The 26,848-nt window shown below is 37.8% G+C and overlaps 1 long non-coding RNA gene across 2 annotated transcripts in view; it reads right to left on the bottom strand.

The window, feature by feature from the left end:
• The window catches only part of LOC139130129 (uncharacterized), a 141,841-nt gene that overhangs the window by 98,475 nt on the left and 16,518 nt on the right, over positions 1-26,848 (bottom strand). The window contains exons 3-4 of one of the 2 annotated variants that reach the window (XR_011551796.1): positions 24,755-24,889; positions 23,893-24,108 (exon numbers count right to left, since the gene is read on the bottom strand). The exons of the other annotated variant lie outside the window; for it this stretch is intronic. This is a non-coding gene — a long non-coding RNA (uncharacterized lncRNA). The remainder of the gene's footprint in view (positions 1-23,892; positions 24,109-24,754; positions 24,890-26,848) is intronic. 2 annotated transcript variants of the gene reach the window in all.

Below are 26,848 nucleotides of genomic sequence, written 5' to 3'. Positions count from 1 at the left end.
ATCAACGAACCGGAGAAAACCGTCAAAATTTGCGAAAATTATTGGAGCGAACGACAACTGGGCCCCAGAACTGAGCAATACGCGACGCACTGTCACGCGCGCGCTGTAGAATATTGGCAAATCCGGAGATATATTCAGAAAAAAGTATCTCAACTTGGCCCACAAGTGCTCCATTTTATTTTGTGATTGATTATGATTTACGTTTGGGCTGTAAAGTTACGATTCTTTGAGTTGTTCATCTTATTATTCATATTCACGGGCATGTAAACAGACCATTACTGTGTATTTGTGGTCAGTCACATGGTTCAGCTAGCCCAATTAAAATGCGACATATATAATACACAGTAATGGTTTGTTTACATGCCTGTGAATATGAATAATAAGATTAACAACTCAAAGTATATCGTAACTTTGCAGCTCAAACGTAAATCATAATCAATCACAAAATAAAATGGAGCACTTGTAGGTCAAGTTGAGATACTCTTTTCTGAAAACATCTCCGGATTTGCCAATTTTTACAGCGCGCGTGACAGTGCGTTGCGTATTGCTCAGTTTCTGGGGCCCAGTTGTCGTTCGCTCCGGAAATTTTCGCAAATTTTGACGGTTTTCTCTGGTTCGCTGATAATATAATGGAAATAACAGACTCCGCTCTGACCATTAACGTTTATTTGTGGGCGCGGGCTCGAGGAAAGCCAAATTAACGGGCTCGGCTATTTTTGGCTTTCCTCTCGCCCTTGGCCACAAATAAACGTTAATGGTCAGCGCGTCGCCCGTTATTTCTATAATATAGTACTATGTGTGTCATCGAACGGAATCTTTCGTGTTCGAGTTCGCCAAGGTCGTAAGCTTGTGAGATATTTTCAAAAGTCATGGCACTTCTAAGAATGAGCATTACTGTTTCGATCGTGTCGTTACATTTACGTTATTAAGCTATTTCTTAATATTCTCAATAACGCTGAAAACTATGGCTATCCATCGCTAGCGCGTAGCGCGCTGAAAGCTATGTCCGCTGATGGCCGACTTGCCTTGGCATCGATACAGCGCGAGACAATGTTTGACACGTTCACGTTACCAAATCCGTATGTCTGATTGGTGGAGATACAATTCGATGTATCAAAATTTCAACTTCATGGGATTTGTGAATGAAAGTATCTTCTGGGTGACTTGCCGCTTTACTCATTTAATGAAAGTAATCCGCGTAAATAAAACACAAATCGAGACGAAATTCATGCAGTTTGTTACAATAATTTTGATCCATCTACGTCAAAAGGAAAATAAGAAGACTGTTCATGTGATAGATATATAATCCCATGGAATTTTTCTCTGTTTGACGTCATCGTATTAGTGTTTTTCGCGGAGCCGAACAACTTCTTGCCTTCGGCTCGAAGTTGTACGGCTCCGCGAAACACATCTCAAAAAGAGAAAAAATACCATAGGATTATATATATATATATATATATATATATATATATATATATATATATATATATATATATATATATATATATATATATATATATATATATAACAAAGTGTGGGTATCCGGTTGTATACTTCTATAAAATACCATCAATGACACTGGGCGCGCATTTGTTTCGATGTGGCAGACCAGAATGACTATACCTAACTAAGTTTTCCCCTGGGCACTTGCATACCAAGTTTAAAAGCAATCGGACAAGCGATTTCAGATAAAATGATTTTTTGACCAAAAACGGGGAAAATTGCCCGCCAAAGCCAAATATGAAAATTTCACCACAATTTGTGGACAGACAGACAGACATACAGACATACATACATACACACATACACACATACACACATACATACATACATACATACATACATACATACATACATACATACATACATACATACATACATACATACATACGTACATACATACATACATACATACATACATACATACATACATACATACATACATACATACATACATACATACATACATACATACATACATACATACATACATGCAGGCAGGCAGGCAGGCAGACAGACAGACAGACAGACAGAGACAGACAGACAGACAGACAGGAAGGACTAATTTATAAATACAAATAAATAACTGTACAGATATTTATGTCTTTTCAGTGCTATCATTATCGCGTTAGACGTAAAATGTATAATGTTTCAGTCGACAAAATCAGCTTAACTGTGCCTCTATGCAATACAAACAACGAAACCTTTTGTGTACCGTCAAAAGATTAAACACTTCTTCATTTAAGCTTAATATTATTGGACGTGTAAGCCATGATGCCCTTGCAGTACGTATTAGGGTACTGTGACATTGAAGTTTGTGGCAGACAGGAATAGACTTTGCATAATAACCAACACATAGTGACGTATGATGACGCAACATTTACATCTTGCCAATAGTGTCTAAAATGAACCACTCTGCAGGTTACATTGGGGGAGATCATACGTAATCGGAGGGGCAAGCCCTCTCTCCCCCACATAAGGGCAGATCATATGTAATCGGAGGGACTAGCCCTCTCCCCCTCTCCGAATCATTCACACCATAGACTTCGTTACAATACGTCAAGTTCAATGAGACGTAATTTACAGGAAAAAAATCGCACAACTTGGCTCACATAATTGATTGCTCTTGCCAGAACTTGTTAAATTTCATGGCTTTTGAACTTTAAGGAGAATACTTTTGGTAAAACATATTTTGAGGGAAGCGAAAATATTGGCGATACCGTAGCGTAAGAGTCCGTCTGCTTCGCCATGAACAGACGAAAACTTCTATGAAAAAGCTAAACGCTAGTAAAAAATGTAGTCACAAAATAAATATCACAAGCACAGTTAAAGATGTAACACTGTACACCCCTGAATTGAAAATAAGCCTTTTAATGACCCTGTGACGTCATGGATCGGGTCATTTGAAGGTTGAAGCTGATAATTCATAGTTATATTGAACATAAAATGACGGGCAGGTCACTGATACAGAAAACTTTCATCGTGTGTGGTATGGAGCCAAGGTGAGAAAACTGAAATGTCATTTTTGAATATAGGGTTGCAGCTACTTGAGTTCGACTCATTTTGTGAGTTGTCAACTAATTTATTTAATGCTTAGTCAAATATTATAATTGACTCAATGAACTCCAACACAAGAAAGCACATGAATCAATCGGGGTCAATGACTCCCTGCTCTCATTAAAAGAATTTATGATCGGGTAATTTACCACCAATTTAATCAAGCAAGTAATATCCTTCAACAAGTGCTTTTGACGTAGTAACCCTTTCCAGACTCAAAGAACACACCAGTATCTATCAATTATTTTACTCCAAGAGTTTTGAAATGAGCCCCCACAAGTGGTAGGTCAGAACAGAATTGTACAAACTTGTGAGTCCGAACATCTGTCCTAGATCTGCATTTTACCTTATATAACTTGCATATCAGCATTCATTAGGGAGAAATATAAAACAATGAAATATTCATTGTAAGTTAAAGTTTTTGTCTCTTTAATGACAGAAAACTTTTGCTAATGAGATTGACATTTGACTAAAAAGATACAAATATCTTACATAAAATTTGTATACTGAAATTATGAATATCCAAGGGATAAAACTATCAAAAAGGTATGGTTTACGGCAAAACAATAGTACTGAAATTATTCTTGAACAGCACGACCTAAAAAAGTCCCGACACTTCATCGTCAGAGTAGATATAAGTCTAACAGTTTTCAGAAGAAGAACAACGCGCCACATTTTATAAGGTGATCTTAGAAGGACATATGGATCAGGTCTATGTCATTTTTGTAAGAGTAGACGTGACATTTACCCCGAAGAGAAGTTGAAGTAGCAGGGTTGGAGAGGATGAACACGTACATTTCATGTGTTTACACTTACTTTGGATTCAGTGTAAGTACGCAGTGTTTCTGAATACCTACACATTCTAACTTTACGGTCTTCCTTCCCTTAACCCTTTGAGCGCCAAAGTCAATTTGTCTCCTTTAAAAAACATACACAGTCAATTTTTTTCAGACTTTTGCCGAAATTTTGATAAGAAACTGTAGCCAATGAAATATGATAGCCATTAGGTTCAAAATTATCATAGAAATTACGGGAAAATTCATAAAATTGGTAAAATGTTGCACTAAAATTTTGGTGGGAAAAATTACAGCACTCAAAGGCCTAGGGTTGATTGTTGACAAAATCATCTATATTTGTAAGTTAAGGGGCATAGGTACTTTTACAAGTCCAATAAAAATAGCACTGTTACCACAAGAAACGAGTTTTCATTGGCAGTTACCGACATTTCTGGCCGCAGTGGCAAGTGGGTCGAAAAGTCAGCAGCTGGCGAATAAGAAAAGATTTGTCTGCATCAGGCAATATTTTGACGGGCTGTAATTTGCATATGAATGCACCCGACTGATAGTCATAATTGATTCTATTCAGACGGAGCAAAACAACGTGCTATTTTTATGACAATTGGATCGCCAGGCAAGGCTCATCGTCTGCGTTTTGAATCGGAACACTTTTCATCTTATACCATCGTATGCCATCTTCACCACTAATTGACGGAGGAATTTTCAACATTTCTGATAGGGCTTCCATTTTGTCGTACGTTTTTCTTGCTCATTTTAGCACTGGCTATCAAGGAATATAATCTAACCGACGAAGAGTATTTACTGACCAGAGAAGTAGAATAACAGAACAAATGTCCTTCGTTGCAGTTTATGAACACTTTCATTGTAGGAAATATTTTTCACGCAAAATATAGCATGTGTCTATTAACCTTTCACTGTCTTGTTTTTATTTTTTTGTAGATTATTTCTATTTTATTCTCAGCTTAATGACTGTGATATTCGAGGCCTCGATTCGTTATACATGTACTTATTCGTTTGTCTTCCAGTCTGAAAACAAACTTTCAAAAAATACCAGAACAAATATCATTTCCAAAGTCTTTTATGAAAATATTTTGCATTCTTGTAGCAATTGCCGAATTTCCCTGCCGCACGGTCTTTTGTTTTTGTAGCAGACAAAAATTGTAATGTTGCTTAATCTTGATGACATATCGTTGGCACGACAGTGAGCGCGCTTGGTTTTGGCGGGCACAGGCCGAACAGCCTTCAAAAGTGCTCGAAGAATCGTCCACTGATAGTACGCTTACCAAAATGAGATGCGAGTGTTTACAAACTTGTCACAATGCTAGTAGACAAATAGCAGGTTTTTGATCACTCATTAGCGCTTCAAGGATATTTGACGAGGAACATTTGTTGTGCAGAAAGCGATAGTAACCTGACACGACTATAGTTCTTGTATACGAATAATTAAAATACAAAGGTAACGAAAAGCCTGCAAGGTTCATAAGGAAACCCGTTTCCAACCGACCAAACAGCTGCCCAAGGATTATTGGCTTCGTTCCAATCACCGCGATTCATTCAAGGAACTCGGTTTGTAGGCCGGAAAAGACCATCCGCTTGACTTACTATATTAAATCTGGCAAAATGCCCGTAAAAACCGGAATTAACACTGACGCTCCACTCATTGTTATGTAAAGATTGGTTTGTTGAGAAATTGCAACTCTTCTCTTCTCTTTTGTTTATCGCGCTGAACCAGTGTTGGAGAATAACACAAATATTGTCACGAAGGAATCGGGCGCTTTCGGCACTAAAAAACAACAACAAAGGAAAGCCAAGTGATGTCGGCAAAGTTTTAACGTATGTGATCGTGGAAATCCTGCCGGTGGCTGTATGACCGCTGCAGGGGAATACAAAATCCTGATAATATCGCACCAAGACCCTGTTTTTGTCACTGTACTTTTTCGTCGGCGTTCACAGCACAACGGTACTTTTCAGTCTGACCTCAATACTGCATGCTGTCCGACATTTCATGTAATAAACCTTACAAATGCAGAGGCAGATTTTTTTTTATTTCCTCGTAATCTAGGTAGACTCATTATTTTTCAAATATACGAGGCTTTCTTCGATGCTCAGAGATAGAATGCCATTTTCAGTGTCTTCCTTATAACAACTTTTGAAAACCAAAGTTTGTAGGTCTGTAAGCGGCAGGAGTGAAAATTATGCGCGACTTATAGTTCTATGGTATGTTCAAAACATTATTTTAATCAAAATGAACATGTTCTTGGACATTTCTATATTAATATCTATATATAGGACCTCTGTAAATGTAGTACAGGACACAACATAAAATGGGGCACTGTAGTACGGAAAGGGAGGGTGGTATGCTTTTGTATACCCGGTGCAGTTCTTCGGCCCAGGCAAACTTGCATACATTCGTTTTCGTCTGTTGTTAAAAACAGGGACAAGGGAAAGTTCTGTAACGGAAATATTTTGAGCTTCAAAAATAAAACTACTCAGACGGGCGAGTTCAAAGTTATTTCACCGAAAATGAGCTGCAGCCAGACAACAATTTGTGACGGGCGGCAAAGTATGTGACAGGCGACTCTTTGGTAGGCACGATGGAACATCGACACGTTAATTAACGCTGCTTTTCTGGCCGGGATAACCCTACTTGACAATAATAACATTGTACTTTCTGCGGTTAGGCTTGAATTCCTGACAGCATTCTTCGAGCCGAATTAAGCACTTAAGAATAAACGAACACGATCAGCTTGGTATGGATAGCGCGCTTGCACGCTAACAGACAAGGTGGATTATTTTCCCTAGACCATGGCCGCCATTTTGAAAGTTTAATTTACTTGGCCTCTACTCAAAGAGCGTGGACGACGAGTTTTACACTTCAAACCGTGCAAACGATTCTTTTGAGGATATTTTCAATCGATAACGGGTATACCACTGACGAAGGAAAGTAGCGTGAATCCGTTAAGAAAAGAAACACAAATTCTTTTCTCTTCGAACGTGAGCTTTCGAAAAGCCCGTCGGTTGGTAATAATGTTCAACTTGTCCTCTGTATGTGTCGTTTATAGTACTTGAGAAGTTCATGTATCCCTGTCGCTGTCGTGCAATGCTACTCTCGTATATTGGCGCCAAATTGGAGTCAGGTAGTGATGTGTTCATTGACCATGATTTGAAAATGAGAGTCTCGCTCCTTTTCGAATGCACTTCGACAACCTTTTGCAGCAGCTCTGTTCCCGGTTTACTGACAAATGTGATCGCGGATGACCCACAACTTTTACAGAAAGAATATTTTCATACTGGGTTTTCATACAACTGCGTCAAAGTTCATCACGTCATATTATTGGAACGGGATCTTTTGTCAACATAGGACACAGGGTCTCACCGCAATTCAGGACTTGGTACTCGGGTATCGTCTAAAGGAACTGTCAGCCACTTCTCTGTTGAACTTCATGGCCAAAAAAGTGTCACAAAAACAATATTGTAAGTTGGGAAGATGGTCTGTTGGGTTATTGAATCCTATTTTTACCGCTAATAATCAAGGTATTCATATGAGCTATCATGGACGTGGTTGACAGTGAAAAAATAGAGGTTTCTTTTGTCATCGCCTTGCACCCTCACCGAAGACACGAGCAATCGTACTGACGAAAAGTGTTCAGTTACGATGGAGTTTCGTAACATTAAAACCTCGAGATACGTTGACAAAATCTTTTGAAAGCATGGTATAGAGTTATTTTATGACGTAAAAGTGAGAAATAGATTCTCCAAAGTTTGAAAAAAAACTTTGAGAGAAGCTTTGACCATAATCGTCGTCTTGCTTGTTCTTTTCAGTGAGCAATTTTAGATCAAAAAACAGTTTCCGGTCAAAGTGCATCGTCTGCTCGCACGGCTTGTTAGCCAGACAGGAGTCTTCCACTAACCACGCCGTGCGGGATACCCCCACTATTTTGCGTTAAGGAGTTTGATGGAATTAGAAAATCAGGCGGACCAATCAGAGCACGCGTTACACTCAAAGAGAAAACCACGCCTACCTTCCAAACGCCGACCACCGCACTGTTTGTGCACAGCTTTTCTCTCGATTTACTTACTGGTTTACTAGACTTGGTTCAAGTGCGTGATTGTGAGCATGTGAGTTGTGTGAACGTCTGGAATGCAATGATTTGTGTTCTGTTTTCATGTGAAATGTGTGAGTAGGATTATGTGAACGCGTTGAGTGGGGTGAAGGCGATACAGGGAGTTTTACCCGGCACAAACTAACTCACTATACTGCTATAGCTGCACAGACTAAATAAAAACGCGTTCGATCGCTACCAAATTTTACACGAGGAACTTTTACAAATCATTTATTTTTGAAAATTCACCGACTTGAACCAATTCTCTGGTTTACCTTCGTCCTGTGACACCCAAATGGCTCAAACGGAGATTTAGGAGTGGGAAGGCAATCTTGCCCGAGTTTAATACAGGATTTGAGTGGGGATAAAGTTACGGGCGATTTTCTCGTCATGCAGAGAAGTGGCGAAAAGTTCCGTTTCAGTGATCGTGGGTTACGAAATGTATGGCAACGCTTTGTATCGTGTGAAGCGTTAGATATCTCCCAAAGAAAAAAAATCGACGAATAAATATGGCGATAGTGCAGAAGATGACTTTGAAAAAACTGACGCTTGTAGTCTATGAAAAATTCACCGATGAGTAAGCTTATATTGCTTGCTGACGCTTGTAGTCAATGAAAAATTCACCGATGAGTATATTGCTTGCTGTGATGAATAGGTCAATTTTTTTTGAACAACACCCAAACAAAATCCGGTTCTTTGATTTCCAGTTCTAGCATATTTCACAAAGTCCTAGTCCATGTTTTCGAGCCATGCTTCTAGTTGTTTCTCCCGCGGCGTGTCGATGTTCTGTTCTGGTAAATCCTGTTCATCGTCTCACAATGTTTACGATTTTCCAAAGATATGAACAACAGAATAGCTGCCGGCCGCGCCAGTTGACAGGACCACAATGTCTGAACAACGGCTAAGTAATGGCTTTATCATGAAATTTTGAGGTCAAAATTTTAGGAGTGGTTTAACAGATTTACTTCGGCGGGTAGAACTTTTCTATTTTGCGCCGCGATCTTTTGAGTTTGGCGGGTTGATGTTTTCACCTTACAAGTTGAGCGACAGCTGGAAATATCTTGCGGTACGACGCGCTGGCGGCTGGGCCTTTGTTTTGACGTTTTGAACACATCGGTGATTTCAGCAGTAGATTTCAGTAGCATGAAATGTAAACAGCGACCACGAATACTTGTAACACTGAGAAAAAAGTGGGAAAAGACCTATACTACTACATTCGTAGTAACCGATTATCTGATGGCTATTTACTGGTCACATACAGTCGTGTGGTGGCGCTTTAAAAAAACACGATTTAGGGGGTCTATCAGCCAAGGTCTGATTTCGGGAAGCATCCAGCTGCCCGGAGCGGAGACCTTGGCAAGCGAAGATGGTCAAAGTGAGTATGGAGCACTAGCGTATCTTGAAGAATGAGATACAGTTATCTATCAAAGGTGAACGTAAAAACATGAATAGAAAGTGAATATCCGATTATCGAGCTCTGAAATATCGAAGTTAATTTTACTAAATTGATCTAGAGAACGCAACATAGTATGGGAAGTTCATAAAAAATTGAAGGTATGCTGAAGGGTAAACACGATGCAATAAGCATCCCTTGATAACTATTCGATGCGCAGATTCTTCGAATAATTTGATTTGCCTGACCCTATGGTATGGACATATCTGAAATAGCCCACTCCTTAAATGGTTTTAACTTAAATCTACTCGATTAGAGCTGTATTACAAATCAGTCCGTCACACCCTTCGTTACAGTCAAACTTATTCTCATTTCTAAGTCATCTCTCAAGGTCAAAGGAGGAATGCTTGTAATATATATATAATATATATATATATATATATATATATATATATATATATATATATAGTTGTGCACCTATATACATACTAATTTATTAGTATGTATATAAGTGCACACATATATATATATACATATTTATATAAAATTATCTATATATGTATATATATGTATATACATATATTTGCGCACCTATGTACATACTAATTTATTAGTATGTATATAAGTGCACACACATATATATACATATTTATGTAAAATTAGATAGATAGATAGATAGATAGATAGATAGATAGATAGATAGATAGATAGATAGATAGATAGATAGATAGATACGTATGTGTGTGTAATCAGTAATATTGTTAGTGTTGACAAAAGCAACATTAATTTTTTTGTAAAATATGAAGGAAAAAAACAATTCTAATGAATAAAGTTTCCAAATTAAAGACAATGGGTTATTTTATACTAGCGTGGAAGGTAACTGAATTGGCGGGCGAACATACCAGTAGACTTCTGAATCGAGACTCGGCAATACATGTGCGAATTTCTATTCTATTAAACACTCTATAATCCACATCGAAATGCCTTGAGGTCAACCTGTCAACATAATCTTTATCAGCGTAACGCCCAATGTTATCGTTGACAGCTGGATTTAAATCCGGAATTACAATTCTTTTATCGACAACAACATTACACATTGGACCTACTCCTTTGCTTTGACGAGATCTTGCACCGTCGTGAAGCCAAACAAATAAAAATTGTGTGCAGGTAGGTCGGAGGATTTTTTATCTACTAAAATTTAGAGAGTTCATCCATTTATTTTTGAAAATATGGAAAACAATATCTATGTTCGGCGGGTTTTTAAGGGTCGGTTCGGTTACCGGAACACACATTTATTTTCTGTTTGTTCTGATAAGAACAGAGCTAATTTCTTAGAAAAAATATCAAAAGCTACGGCTATCGTTTCTCTAAAACGGAGAGCAGTTAGAAGGAACAATCTTTTCAAAGCGATGAAATTTTGTTTGACAGACTATAACACTTTGTAGAATGGAGCTGGAATAATGAATCACACTGTACGCCTAAAACAATGGTACGTACTGATCATCATTGAATATAATGGGCCTTGTTTCTCATCATGAAACCGCACAAAAGAGGTCGTTAGCTGTCATGGGTTGAACGATAATCACAGCGGTGTAAAAAAAGCTCGAAAATGACTGTCACACCAATTATGTTGCAACTCGTTATTAATAGTTTCCGTGCATGTGAATCGCCTATAATCGTGAAACAGCTGGGTAATTAGACAAAGTCATATCATACATTTGGTATATCCCTTTCACAAAATTTTGTCGTTTCTTTCTTAATTTTTGCTGACGTTGTATGTGAAAGTTTCGAGATCGAATCGGATGAATTGTTGGCGACCGGCCGAAAATCCACTTGATCCTAAAGATGTCATGTTACCGCCAAAATCGAATGCAGACGACACATCCGTGATATGTGTTGAAATGTGCATAGCTATAGGAGTATAACCTTTGGGGGTTGAAATATTGTCAATTAGATCTAAAGTAGATGCCTGAATCTTTTATCCCATAAACGTTTGCTGAATTTTATTACTTCTGTGCGAGTTAAATATATTCTAGACAGACAAAAAGACTAGAGTGCATGATTATTCAGATGAACGACTGGGTTTGAACCGAAATGCAGACATCGTACACTCCATCTGCCTCAGAACGACAAAATGCCTTTCCTTGCCGTTTTCTGGTTTTAATAATCTGAGGTAGAGTGGAATATTTACCAGTCATCCGACTGTATGACCAGTTAGGATAGACAGACGGCAGAAAAGCGAATAATAGGGCTAGTATGACCTGCTGGCGCTTTTTGACCCAGTTATCGAAGTGGTATGATTCTTCAGTTTCAGCCAATCACAATCGTTCAGACGTTTCGCTATCTTTTTCAGCCAATCAAAATTATTCAGACGTTTCACTGTCTTTCAGTTTCAATCAATTCTGACATATCACTGCTTCGTCAAGTAGGGGAAAATACCAGGCGACGGCTCGCATATTACATCATCGATTTTCTTGCGATCCTCACGGGCGCTCTCCCGTCGAGAATTTACGGATGGTCACAGAAATGCTATTCAGTCCACGTTTAAGGTCATTGCACTTTCTAATAACAGTAATTCCTTTTGGTTCGCGGGCGACTGCTTTACTCACTCAAGCTTGATGCAAGACTTTAAGAAGGGCGGCGGGGTTCGAGATTTGGTGAGCAGAATCGAAGGCACAATAAACGTAAAAGTGGACAAGAGGCGAAGTAGCCAATGAAAACAAAAGTAGCGAGAAGTCTTTGTTTTGGAATATCATAGTTATACGTTTCATATTCTAGAGGTTATGTCACGCGTTCGTGGCTGCCAAAAACTAAGCAACGAAGATGCATGCAAAATTAAAAAGTTCACCTATTCTTTAGTAATATGTACCTCAGAAGTACTTAAAAAGTAGTGTATCGTAATTTTTTATACTTTTACAAGGCAACCATTCGGAAAATTCATAAACGTGTTCCTGTGATCAAATTTTATCGGTCAAGCGTAATGTAACCCTTATGATAAGATAATCACAATGGTCAGGTTTACGGAATTTGATGTAAGAAGGCATGTACTGAGCAACTCGGTGCATATACGTATATCTTCGAACTAGTCGGTTTATTCTAACTATCAAAATCACAAGACAAGAAAAATTGTTTTTAAAAAAGCTAGGGACAGAAGCTTTAAGATAAAAGTGTTACCTCTATTTGCTTTGTTGTTATCGTCAGCACAGATATTATCGGAAAATATGATTGCCAGATATCCGGAATAAATTATGAAATGTCAAGTCGTCAGTGAACGAATATTGTGAAAGGGATTAAAATAACGCCCCATCTCGTAATTTTGCTTATGAAAACCGCTAATTTCACAGCACAGTGACAATCTTCGAGGCCAAACCTAAAATTTTGTTTCATCGTACTTGGCGGGAAAGGGTAGAGCTTTGGAGAAATTTGGATACTTGCAATCGCCGGATGACAATAATATGAGTTCGTGGAACAACGGCCTTTTCTGTGATGAAATAAGTTACTAGTTATGCAGGTCTTTTTCTGCTTGGAATAAAAATAGTTTCTTGCGTGATTTGACATAAATTTTCCCTGCGAGCATGGGGCGTTAACGCCTAAAAGTGACCGACATGGAAAATGCTTATAGGAAGATTCTTGTACTGATATCATGGATTGCCTGACGTCAGATACTGATAGCTCACAGAACTATCTGTCCACCAATGCAATGTAAGAACTGTATATATTACAAGATGCAATCTGCAAAAAAACTAGTAACATATGCAAGCTTGTGATGTCAACATTGGTTAGTCCTGTCAAGACGCAAAAACATTTATCGCACGCTAGGGAGATTAACAACTCCGATCCATGGCTCAACAGTCCCAAAATTATCTTCCGACAAAAGTGGGTATCTAGGAAGTTCATGTCAGTGGTGGCAACCATAACAGTGGTCTGAAAGCAATCGCTATGACCCGGTTATATATTCGCAATATTCAGGAAGATTATAATTGGTGACAATCTACTGCAGACGCCTTATAGAACACTTAATATCACTTCCGGCGAACAGATATCAAAATACATGAAAAATATTGTTGAGTCGACGACAGATATGATAAACTGGGTGTGCAGGTCAAATCGATGACCCGGATGTACTTGACTCTAATTCTCTGTGGAGAGCACGTGTATGTGGGTGTGGACACACCCACGGTCTGCAATCAAATATCACGGTTAGATAAATTGAATAAAGATACCAAAGGTCAAAGATCAAACAATGTTGTTCGCTTTGGGTATATAAACATACATACATTACGTAAAACTACTTTCGTTGAAAAATTTAGGATGGCATTAGATCCGAATGGGAACCATGTCAAATGCAGTTTTGCCTTTAAAGCGTCATTAATTTTAACTCTTGATAAATTCGCCATTTTTATTTGTTTCTTTGACAATGACACAGTTTGTTGTTCCTCTCTAAAAATCGTGTGTGTGTGTGTGTGTGTGTGTGAGTGTGTGTGTGTGTGGTGTTGTCGACAAATATGTGTATTGTTTAATCGATTTGACAAAAAGGACATCGCACTTTGTATACAATGGGTTTTGCTTGCAACGTACTTTATGGAAGACAACAAAAATACGCCTGGATTTTTCTGAACAAGAATGATTAAAGATATAATTGTTTTTTTTTTATTTAAAAGTATATTTATTTCGTCTTTCATAAGTCTTGACATTTAATAGTGAAAAAATTACATTCTTTGAAAAATACTAAGTAGAATATCAATTTTTTGAGCTTGCGCTCTCAGATACAGCTCATTTCTTAACATCATTATTGAAGAAAAAGTTCTGTGAATATTACTGACATGATACTTATAAATAGACCATTTTGCAACCAAAATAATAAGATTTACAATATTTTCAATTTTCTTTGTTTTCAAAGTTATTCTTCCTATAACAGTTTCAAACTTTAGAGTAACCCTACTTTCTACAATATCACTTACTATATTTTCTGTCATCTCCCAAATATTTCTGGCCACAATACAATCCCAAAATATGTGTCTTAGTGTATCTACTTCACGACAATGCGTACACAGTGGAGCTTCAATTTTTTTCCATTGAAATAATCTGAGATTTGTTGGTACTCGTCGTATGGTAAATTTCCAGTGAAAGCTATGTAACTTTGTCTCTGGTGTGACTTTTTTCGCTAATAGTCATACATTTCTTTCATTAAATATACATTTCCACTCTCTGTTCCACATTTGAATTGCATTTGAATTCGTTAAGAAGTCTTCTAACAACAATTTATAGACAATTTTTGTTGAAAGTTTTGAAATGTCGATGTCTTCACTTCCCTTACTAAAAATAAAAGTATGCAATATGTGATCTACTACTGGACATAATTGTTAAAAGGTAAACCTGTGGTCCTTTTCCAGGAATTGTCAAAAAACACATGGGGATGCTATACACAATATTGTTCCTTGAGCTCTTATAAAACCAGATTAAACATTCCTATAAAATTTCACAAGATTATTTTAATGCTTGTTACTGGCATTGTGAAATTTTTTTGCGAATTTCTAGAACTGTTGGCCGGAAAACTTGCGCCTCACGAATATAGGTTGCTGACCGACAAAAAACCCACACATATCGTAATTGGGACAGTCCACGAAAATGTCGGCCATGCACAGTAATTAACTTACGACATGCATGTCAGTTAGTCTTTGTAGGTCGGGCAAGATAGAATCTGCCAAAACACCCTTGATTTCAACGTCCTTGCCATTAACGCCATTAACATTCTAAGGACACGCCAATAGTATTTAACTCGACAAGATACTTACGACATGCAGGAAATATTATATGTTTTTTTATAAAGAGCACTTTTGTTAGTGAAAACAGGTAAGGGCTTTCTAACAATTCAAGTACCTTTTTTCGTACTAATATAAAGGATTCGATGACGCATATATTTCTTTCACATTTTTCCACTGTGCAGTTGTACCAAAATAGAGCTCGTCACTTTGTAGGGGTTGCGAACGAACTACCGCTGTGTCAGAGTGTTTTGCGATCCAGTATCAAAATAACAGACATGAATGAAGAAAAATAACTGAAAACAACAATAATGGCGAAGAAAAACGAAAGAATGACACATTTTACATTCATTTAATAACTCAAAATATTAGAATTTAAAATCGTACACAGAACCTACGATATTATTTCGATTGTGACTAGTATGCACATGGTTATGGAAAACCCTAACCCTAAATTGGTCTCTTATACTGTTCCTGATATTGCAGGGAATTACCACACTTGTGTTGCCTTTATTTAAATACGGAAACAGGAGGTTAGATTGGTTGTATCCGTTTCATCCTAAACCCACTGTATCTGTCTATATCATGTATTTAACCTTTGTTGTTCTGTCAAAAGTGTGAAAAATTTTGACAAAAAGACCATAACTTTATGGCGTATAAATTATTACAGTCCAAGCTAGGATACTGTGTCACGTCAAAAATGAATCTACGCGAGAAGTTAAATAGTTTACAACTGCTGAAAAGGAATATTACTAAATTTAACACCTTCGTAGACGCGGCGAATATGTAGAACTCAGTGGCCTGCTCCGACGTATTGGATAACCTGGTGAATTTCCAAGAATACAGGCTCAGATAAGGGTCAGTTTTATTGTTCGCGATGAACTCCCCCAGATTGCCCGTCGTCAATACCACAGCTTGATCTCGCCGTAACCAGGCCTACTTGACTGAATCGCAGCCGGGTCAACACTACATCTTTTGTCGGGCGACAAATCTACTTGCTTAGTAAGGACGGGTCGCTTTAGATAAAACATACCTAGCTGGTCGGCAATACAGACGATTGAGGCGAACGTTCACCGCAAAATGCTGACCTTAACTACTGAAGTCTACACGCTAAGGATATATCACACCGTATGGTGATTTCGAGTCTGTTGTGTTACATATATATATATATATATATATATATATATATATATATATATATATATATATATATATATATATATATATATATCTAAAAGAAGGTGATGCCTAATAAATGCCTCAAAAATTTCTACATAAAATTAAAAAACATTTCTTAATTTCTATATAATATATATATATACAAACATATAATATATACATATATATATATATATAATATATATATATATATATATATATATATATATATATATATATATATATATATATAAGTGTGTGTGTGTGTGTGTGTTGTGTAAACATATATAATTTGGCCATGAAATTTTTGTTGTTTCTATTAGGTATCACCTTCCTTGAGATCTGATTTCACTGATAGTGTTGAAATATTTAAAAAATGGCGTCAATCAGGGAGCTATTACAGCCATTATCAAAACCATTCGATTTGAATATTAGTATTTCGCGACTAGGTACTTATGCGTCAACCTTGTCATAATTTTTATATATTTCAAAATAATTCTATTACCATTTTGCTATTTAGATATATGATACAGATATATAATCGGTCTTGTGGACTTTTTATTGAATTTCAAATTTGTAGTGGAGAACTTTTCACCATTTTCCTTTAATCCAATAATTTTATCTGCGCACATGGATTTTTAAATTTTTTTCGATTTTTTATTTGTTTATGATCAATTCATGATCGATTGCCAGTACCTGAATTATGTTGTTTTTCGTGTTTTCGCCAAGGCAGCGTATTTTGTTTCATATTTTAAAATGAATAAAGCATGTTCTTTTTACAAAATACAAAGAGTACTACTACGCGAATTTTTTTCTCTACTCTTAACGCTTTGATTTATCTTTCTTTGAAATCAGTTTTCATTGACACGGAGACTTAACCTATATAGACGCATCCTGTAAGTAACCCTTCAACAAAAGGTCAGCAGGAGGTCAGCTGTCTGGCAAGCACAGAACTAAATCCATGCTGACATTTGGAGGCGACTATGGATCACGGTCATGAAACCTAACGATCAACCACAATATAAGTATCAGTGGTAGTCAGTCTGAGAGCTATTTTTTAATTTCCTCGCCATATTTGCGGAGACAGTGACATTGAATGTTCACCGAAAGGCAGATGCATTTATTTAGGGAAGTTGACATGGGTGTCTGTGAATTTATGTTTTCAATGGTAGAGGCTAACTCACTTGCTAACCTTGCGACCGTTCGCAAATGTCAACCTGACCTTAACTTGACCGTGAGGCTAAAATGTAATTTCGAGGGAGAAACGTCACACCGAACATTCTCAGAAAACTTAGGTTTTCATGGCTGGGAATATGGGGCCAAGTTCATGTACTGATGTACGAAATTGGCAGTGAGAAAGTCTGGTAATTTAGGAAAAATCTGAACATCAATGTGTTGGATTTCCGTCTCTTTTTGGATTTCTTTTTCTAAATATCTCCTTTCACCTTGGCGATAACGGCATATTGTATTGAAATTGTAGTCTGCTTTGGAACACAAATTTGAGATATTCAAGGAATTTTCTCGTCATCATCAATCAAATAATGCGCCCTACATTACCTAGATAAGTCAACTTTTCTTTCATAAACAGAACACTGAAAGTTAGGGTGTTTTAATCACAAGAATTGAAGTGTGTGTGTATTATATATATATATATATATATATATATATATATATATATATATATATATATATATATATATATATATATATATATATATATATACTATATATATATACTATATATATATACACATACATATATATTTATATATATAATACAAATCTATATATAAGTGAATATGTGTGTATAAGTGTATATATGTGTATTTATAAGTACATAATATATATATATATATATATATATATATATATATATATATATATATATATATATATATATATATATATATATATATATGCATGCTATTTTAGAGTAAGACTTCTGTCACAAAGGTCACTGGGAGATATTAAATGATACATATGTATTCTGATATAATGATGCCAGACAACCTGCGCAGGTGTTTTCGCTTCTGTGTTTGAATACGAGATGTCCCTTAACCCTTTGAGCGCCAAAGTCAATTTTTGTCACCCGTATGCAACACAGACCCAGTCAATTTTTATCAGGATTTTGGCCAAAATTTTGATCAAAAACTGTAACCAATGAAAATTGGTGTCCATTTTGTCCAAAATTTTTAAAAATTATAGAAAGCATCATTCAAATCGGTAAAAATGTTGCACTAAATTTTTTATGGGAAATATTGCAGCTGTCAAAAGGTTAAAAGGTACCTGCCCCAGCTGTTTTTTGCATGATTACCGTGTACTTGCTTTGCCTAACAACTGAACGGTCGCGTGGTGTTAACAACCGGGCTTGGGTTCCTCACAATGTGTGTATATTGGACCTTTTAATTACACTGTGTACTCTAAAATTGTTACCAAGTACATCAGTCAGCGAGTGGTTGACTTAAGCTTCGTTCTGAATAGGCAGTATTTAGCGGGCACGGGCGTGACAGAGCGCTGAGTTGGTCAAAAGAGGTGGCGCGGAGGACGCTACTAGACGAGGTACAGGAACTCGATGGGTCAATCTCAGGCCAGGAGAAACTGACCGATAAAGTAACTTACATTGTTACAGGGTAGGAATGGCGGAGATCCGAGATTTGTATGGTTTGAGACGCTCATATTGGAAGTAACGAGACAATGCCGCGAAAAGATCACGACATCGTTGACTATGCTGTTACACAATTTCATGTGCACAGCGCATGTTGTTTTCACACATGTTAAAATTTGGCATTTATAATCGTGTTTTTGGTTGTAAAAAGGCTGGAATTAGCAGGATTATTTGTTGAATACAGTCAGACATGTTGGATATATATTTGTGGAATACAAAAACATCTGACCGGGAAATCATTCAATAACAAAGACGTGATAACACATTTAAGACCCCGAAGTTGGACTACACCGTGACATTGTAGGTGACAAGTTGACTCTGATGTCATTACCAGCGTTAGAATCTTTAAAAAATCAATGTAGTTTGGAAATCAGACACAGAAATTAGCTTTAGAAACTGTATGTACAAAGTAAAGCGAGAAAAGGTAGTTTGACCCGGGTACCATTTAAGTCTGTACCCACATGTATATTTGTTTCTTATGAATTTAAAAATGGGAGAATTTGGTCAGTCACGTTATCTGCAGAGCATATCTTTGTTGATTTGATTTCTGTGATTTTTATTACCCCTGCATGTGTGTGTTTTTTAGGAATCTTGATAGCTGTTGTAACGAGTGTACAGCCGATAGCACGTATTGCGTCCTAAAAACTATAAAACTATGGTGCATGCTTCCTATCGACAGAAGTCCTGGTTTCCAAATGTGAAGAATGCGTCGATCTTGTCAAAAAATTCAATCAACAGTTTTGACAGAATTTTAAAATTGTCCCGTTGCTATCATATCACCTCCCTTCCCCCAAGTCTGACTTATCGGGTACTCCAGGTTTTTTTTAGTTAGATAGTTTTGGCCTGGCACTCATGTACAGTGCACATGAACAATCAAGCTGAATGGCTGCTACACATTGGCACCTATTTTTCTGATATCCATTGACTCCCTGGTATCTATAGTTATATCTCTTTCTGTCAAGACGTGCAATAAACAGAGAAAAAGCGACTGAAAGAGGCTTTCTAAATTTCTAACTTCCTCCAGTAGTTTTCTTCCTCAAAATGTCGAGCACAGCGTGGCTAATAATCTTAGTAATCTGCCATTGCCTGTTAAACTACATTTAAACGAACTGCGTTGACACTCATTTTGAGTCAGTTTGATTAAGACTAAATTTGTCCCCGACTCAGAGAGATTTGATACTGAGTTTAGGATTATGCATGTCATTGCATTGCTAGTCATTGTTGATTACGATGACTGAACTCAGCAAGGTATAGGAATTAGGGCAAGTGTAAATGAGATGAATACGGTACGACTTGGAAGCAGTAACCCATCTTTGCGGTCACCTCAGAGGCGTCCCTCTGTGTCTGTCTGACTGTCTATCTGTCTTTATCCCCCCCCTCTCTCTCTCTCTCTCTCTCTCTCTCTCTCTCTCTCTCTCTCTCTCTCTCCTCTCTCCTCTCTCTCTCTCTCTCCCCAGTTTGCCAACAAGTTACAACTGATGAACTGTATACCGTTCATTCGCTCCACATTTGGCTCTGAAATCGAATTCTACGTCCCTTCTAAGAATGTGTCTGCAATAAAAACCCTGACAGTTTGAACTCTTTCATCATAATATTTGTAATTCTTTACTCTAAAATGTTACAGACTATACGTAAGTTGTGATTAAAAACACCGGGCGGATTGATTTTTTCGCTACAGTCAAGGTCAAGCCATGCTCTGTAATTTTTATAGGTTTCCTAAAGAACACCACATATTTATCTTAACACCATAGTTAAAATGCTTATCTTGGACACGTTTTCTTGTTTTAAAATTTTTGCTTCACCTCTATGCATTCTCTGAACAATCCATGTAAAAGTTTGCTTCCTCTTTATTTGTAATCCAACGTCTTTTTTCACGTGTCAAAATCTTTCATCATATGCTGATAAAAAAACCGTCCACTACCATTCTGCAACTTGAACGTATGCAGCGCGTATGTAGGCCTTCCCGCCAAAAATGCATGTCAAATTTCAGTCGAACATTACAAACTCAAACTCTTCCGAGAAACGTGTGTCTCGTTCAGCCTTGTCGTCCCGACTGAGAATGCAACCCTCTAACTAACTTGAATTAATCACACAGCCAGCACATGTTCGGCAACAACTGACGGGAAATCACTGACTATTCAGTGCACGAAACGAGTCAACGTTTTGTGTCGTACGCCGTCGACCGAACGTATCGGCAAGTAGTAAAGCTATGCCGCCATCCCTCTGATTAATGCAGATTTTGCCAAATGCTTATGTAGTTTTTGTTGACCTTAAAATAGATATCTTGTTGTCAGAGACACAGGTTTATTGTCACGAAATCGTTCGTTCCTAGCGAAGTGTTCGCTCAGCCGCCTACAAATAGAGCGCTGCCGGTTTATCTGTCGTCTGACTTCAAAGGCAGGGAGAATAGATACCACGCGTGAAATCCTTGGTTATTCCAGGCCGGTCAGTGCCCACTTGGCTTTTTGCCCTCCATTCAGAAGAAGAAAAGTTTGGCTTTTTACCAAAGTTTTGTACCAGCGAGTAGTCGTTCACAGCACGAGGGAGTGACCTGTGAAAGCTCTCTTTTCTCTTTTTGAAGTCGAGTAACGGACGAGGGAGATACGCTGTTAGGCTCGTTGACTGAAAGACTTCAAATCGAACCACGACCAATTTCAAATAATTGACAAAGAGGGCCCTTTTACGTTCATCGTCATTGTCATTTTTTCCTTCAAACTTGCAAATTTTGGATAATCATCATAGCGCAGTTTTTGTCCTGTACGTGTAGTGTAGGCTCGGAACCTTATTTGCAACATGAATCAGCCAATACTAGTAAATTCACACTTTTTGTGGGAGTAACATACCGAATCTTGCGTTAGCAGTTACTCCACAGATACTACACAATCAAACGCAAATGTCCTGTCATTTAATCAATGCATTTATACCCACACTTGTCGACGCACAATCCCTCTACATTCAGACAATAGTGAGAGGGCCAAAAGTAAAAAAAAAGTTCGTTTTCTGTATGCCCGTATCCTAGATATAAAATAGCTCGGTCGGTTTGTAGCTTTCCCAGCCCCTTTGCAAGCTGTGTTCTGAATGAATGAACAAACTGGTCAATTCAGGAGTCATTTTTTCTCTTGAAAACGCGAAGTTTAGATATTATTCAATTAGTTAAAAATGGGTTGTGTTAGGTCATTATAACCACAAGATATATTTGTATTTGGTCGATCTGACCCATAAAAGTCAAATTATTCAATCGAGCGGTGGTCAGAGCAACTAATACATCGTCTCGACTATTGCATGTGGACCAAGAATTTAAGTTTTTTTTAATGGATTTAAAAAAAAACCTTAATTCGACGGGATTTTCTTGTACACTTTAAGTCATCTTTAATTTGTGAATTCGTAACTGAATAAGAACCAAAAAACTTCGAGTGCAGGCAAGTTCTCTGTCTTTGTTTTTGGCGGGAAAATCTTATCAGTCCAATAGACTTTTTCGCAGCGTTCGTTTGCCTCTTTAAGAAGCAGTCACCGAGTCTTACCTTTCCTTAATATTAAGGAATATAAATTTACCAAAGTAGCTTGTTACCGTTCCCTTAAAACTCAGCGTGGCGACAAAACCTGGCAGTGGCAATGGTACGCGCGATGTGCCTGCGCGGAGATCGTTCGGCGCTATGGATTGCTCGGCGCTATATAGTGCGCCGCTTTCAGCCAATGTTGCACGCGACTGGAAAATCTGACCGCTTTGCCACAACTGAAGTTCTGTTAAACGATAGTAAATGATCGTTTTCGCTACTTTGTTGTGGTTAGGGCGACTCCACTGTTGACAAAACTTTTGATAAAGTTTCAAGGCCAAACTGGATCCGCCATTGCTGCGGTCGCTGTGGTAGGCTATAGTATGGATGGCCATGCTCGTAGCGCACAGGGTATAGAGACGCTGGGACTTGAGACGAAATCTATCGAAATGGAGGCATTTCTTTTCATAGAGCGTACAGTTTTGGTGAAGTCAGTCTTCCACATTTTCTATCTTGAATTGATAAAAGATCGGAAAAGGGAACAAAGATTGTTAGTTGTGCCCTAATTTTCGGACACGGCACAACTGGACTGACTTTAATTTAGTAGCACACTATCACCGCACCATTATATCTAACCCTCAAAACTCAGTATTTTGGGGAAAATGTTTTGTCAAAGTGCGTCACCCCAGTCAGTAAACCACATTATTATGCCTAGAACAGCATGTTTGATAATTTCACTCCGAGGAAAAATAACGTCACAGTGTGTTACGCTGTTCATGTTCTACCCGACGGATTGCACGTTGGCGGAAGGTTGCGGACGGCTGATATTACTTGGCACAATTTCAGAGCCGTTTTATTTTAAACACTGACAGCGCTATCAGTAAACGGTTCAGTAAATCAAGACAAGCAGAAACCCCATCTCGGAGAATGGAAAATGAGGGGTAAAAAGCGTATTGTTGGAAACACAAGCACGACACGTCGTGTCTAGACGCCTGGGAATTGCGACCCCGACCTCGATCCAACCGACGTACGTGTTCGTTCGTTCTCTAGTCTGGCTCCTCAGTAAGAGAGATAACAGAGGGGTTTGGATTTTGTCAGTAGCTCCGGCGGGCAGTAAAAATCGCGTCTGCCAGGGAGCAAGGCTTTCCACCCGCCGTTTCTTTCGAGAACCCAAGTGAGAGGAACCTCTTAGTTATGCCAAATATCGGGGTTGCACACTATAAAATTTTAAGTGCGCGGTAAAAATAACGCAGTGACCTGAGCCGTTAGGAAAGACTGACGCCGAAGAATATTATCAGTTAGTTGTATCAAGCAGTCTGTCGTTTTCGTCTGCCTCTATACCACTTACACAATTTCCATTTGTTTCGCCATAGTTCAAAATATTTATTCCAGCGTGTACACAGACCAAAAGTACCGGCGAAGCATGAATTTCAAGTATTAAATTTCGAGAAGTCTGGACTTACCGGGTATGAAAGGTCCAAGGGACTTGTCGGCGGCGGTTACAGAAAATCCAATTTCTCAATTCCCAACGCGCTTCTCTCGCTGACCCGGCAGGTACAGGCCTAGACAAGGCAGGCTATAGGGTACGGCAGTCTACCATTGTGCACAGAGTGCAACCACTTTTAGACGTCCACAAAAGGGGTTCTTGGTATAACCGAGACAGACGGAACGTTGGCCAGCTGCGGGCATGAAGGTAATAAATTCATCCATAGGTGTAAAATTAGTGAGCTTTGCACGCGAGGTCGCTTACACTAATACACCTTTCTTAGATGTACAGGCTGGACTAACCCAGACAGACGTTTTCGAGTAAACGAACAGTGAGTGGCAATATGCTCAATCACAACGACCGGCAAAGTACTAAAGCTTAAAGGCCTAGAGAGTAGTTCGTCAGAGACCACTTCGATTGAGGGCTGTTCTCCCCGTCTGAAAAGATGTTCTTATTGCAAACAGATAGTTTCCCAAATATGAAACGAGGGACGACCGGGATTTTCGGTGACTTACGTTTCAACCACGGGGCGTTAAATGTAATTCTCTTTTGACTCCATACAAACGTGATAATCGGCTTCATTCAAAATGGCCGACAAACCGAATGAGCAGGGCTATGTTGGTCGCTAAGGGTAACGGGGATATTTCACAATATTCGTTATTCTATCCTGCCAGTTAACAAATTGAGTTATGAAAGGAAATAAAAAAACCGGGTACCATACTCGTTTAACTTGCCCCCGTATAAAAACCAAACAGGTCGAGGAACCACGGCAACGCGAATGCCGAACGAGGGTCCACTGCGAACATGATGGGTAAAAATATTAACTGCGAATGAACTACCTTATTGCGGCCTCGTAATCACCACTTATATACACAGGTCAACTAAGAATTGGGTCGAACTTGTGCAATGTAGCATGTCCCGTGGAGGGTCCATTGAAAACGGATGCACTTGGATGACTACAAACTACCTCATCCCTAGTGGAGAATAAAAGAAACAAATTATCTACCTGTACAGGTTGTATGTATGTATGTATGTATGTATGTATGTATGTATGTATGTATGTATGTAAGTATGTATGTATGTATGTATGTATGTATGTATGTATGTATGTATGTATGAATGTATGTATGTATGTATGTATGTATGTATGTATGTATGTATGTATGTATGTATGTATGTATGTATGTATGTATGTATGTATGTATGTATGTATGTATGTATGTATGTATGTATGTATGTATGTATGTATGTATGTATGTATGTATGTATGTATGTATGTATGTATGTATGTATGTATGTATGTATGCATGCATGTATCAATCTATGTATCTATGCATCATCTATGTATCTATCTATGTATCTATGTATCTATGTATGTATCTATGTATCTATGTATCTGATGGGGAAAAATGTGAAAGTTACATATACAAGCTACAGTCACTTCTGACACTTATTAATTTACTTCACACTTGGATATTTCTTATGTGTGATGTATTTCTTAATTTGTATGTATCTATGTATGTATGTATCTATGTATGTATGTATGCATGCATGCATGTATCTATCTATGTATCTATGTATGTATCTATCTATGTATCTATGTATCTATGTATGTATCTATGTATGTATCTATGTATCTATGTATCTATGTATCTATACACGCATAATACATAGCTACGTAGATAGATGGATCGATGGATACATAGATACATATGTAAACATACATACATACATAGACACATATGTATACATACATAGATACATATATATGTACACTGTTAATATCTGTGAATGAATGAATATATGTATAAGGCATATATTTGGATATATAAATATATTTAAATACATGTATTATATATTCATTCAAAGTGTTAATATATATATACATACATATATATATATATATAATATATATATATATATATATATATATATATATATATCATATCAAGTAGCGTCTAGCGTATGCCATTACTTTTAAATTGTGCAATTAAAGGTCTAAAAATGCTGGTTCTATCGAGGAGACATTTACATTGCCATACGCATGAAATGAATTATGTCACCCTTCCCCGTACAATTTGACATCACGGTAGCTTGTGAATTAACGGTGTACAGCAAAATATGTGCGAGAATATTGAACCTTATTTAGGCTTTGATGTGGGTGTGGAATAAAGTCCTCGTGGTGCAGTACAAAATTAGTGAATTTGATCATAGAAAGCGATCACAATGCCGATGTGGTTGACTAGGTGATAAGTTTTGTACATTGCCTACAGGTGTCAGACGATCACGTGACAAAATAATTAGCTTACTGACTCTTGTTTGCGACTCGGAAAGAACTTCTTTCATGGCGATAAATTAAAGGTTTCTTTCCCTTTTATTTTTCTCTTGTCCTTGATTACTTTACTTTTGAAGTGTTGATTTCAGAACGTGTTGAATGTTTGTTGTTTTTTGGCGGCAAAGATAATCTGCTCACTGCCGGACAATCGCAACATCAGAGAGAGAGCGAGAAAGAACTGTGGTTATTGGTGACTCCTGTCAGTGCTTTGACAGCCGTACCGAAATGACCAACAAATCGATCGGCGGACGGCAAAACTACAAACATTATCTAGCACTCCCTTTCCTTTCTCCACGGGAAACAGAAATGGCGTCCGTAAATCGCGGCCTCGCGTCCATTCAAAACGACACTTTCTTTGAAATAGAACGTTTATCCTTTGTGGCAAAGCTAAGCTGGCTGCAACCCTTAGTCACCCAGACATATGAACTTTGACCCGCCTGTTTACACTACACGGTACACAAATCTTGGAGTTATGGCTTTGCCTATCAAGCAAGCAACTATATAATTTTTGTCTGTAACATTAAGACTGACAACACAACAATTTTGATGATTTGTTTACGGAAATGAGATTTTTTTTAAAATTTGGAACGTTTCCCAA

Source organism: Ptychodera flava, chromosome 3, assembly GCF_041260155.1.
Source record: "Ptychodera flava strain L36383 chromosome 3, AS_Pfla_20210202, whole genome shotgun sequence".
Lineage (NCBI taxonomy): Eukaryota > Metazoa > Hemichordata > Enteropneusta > Ptychoderidae > Ptychodera > Ptychodera flava.
Note: the sequence above shows the minus strand (reverse complement) of the source record. Positions and strands in the feature narration are given on the sequence as shown.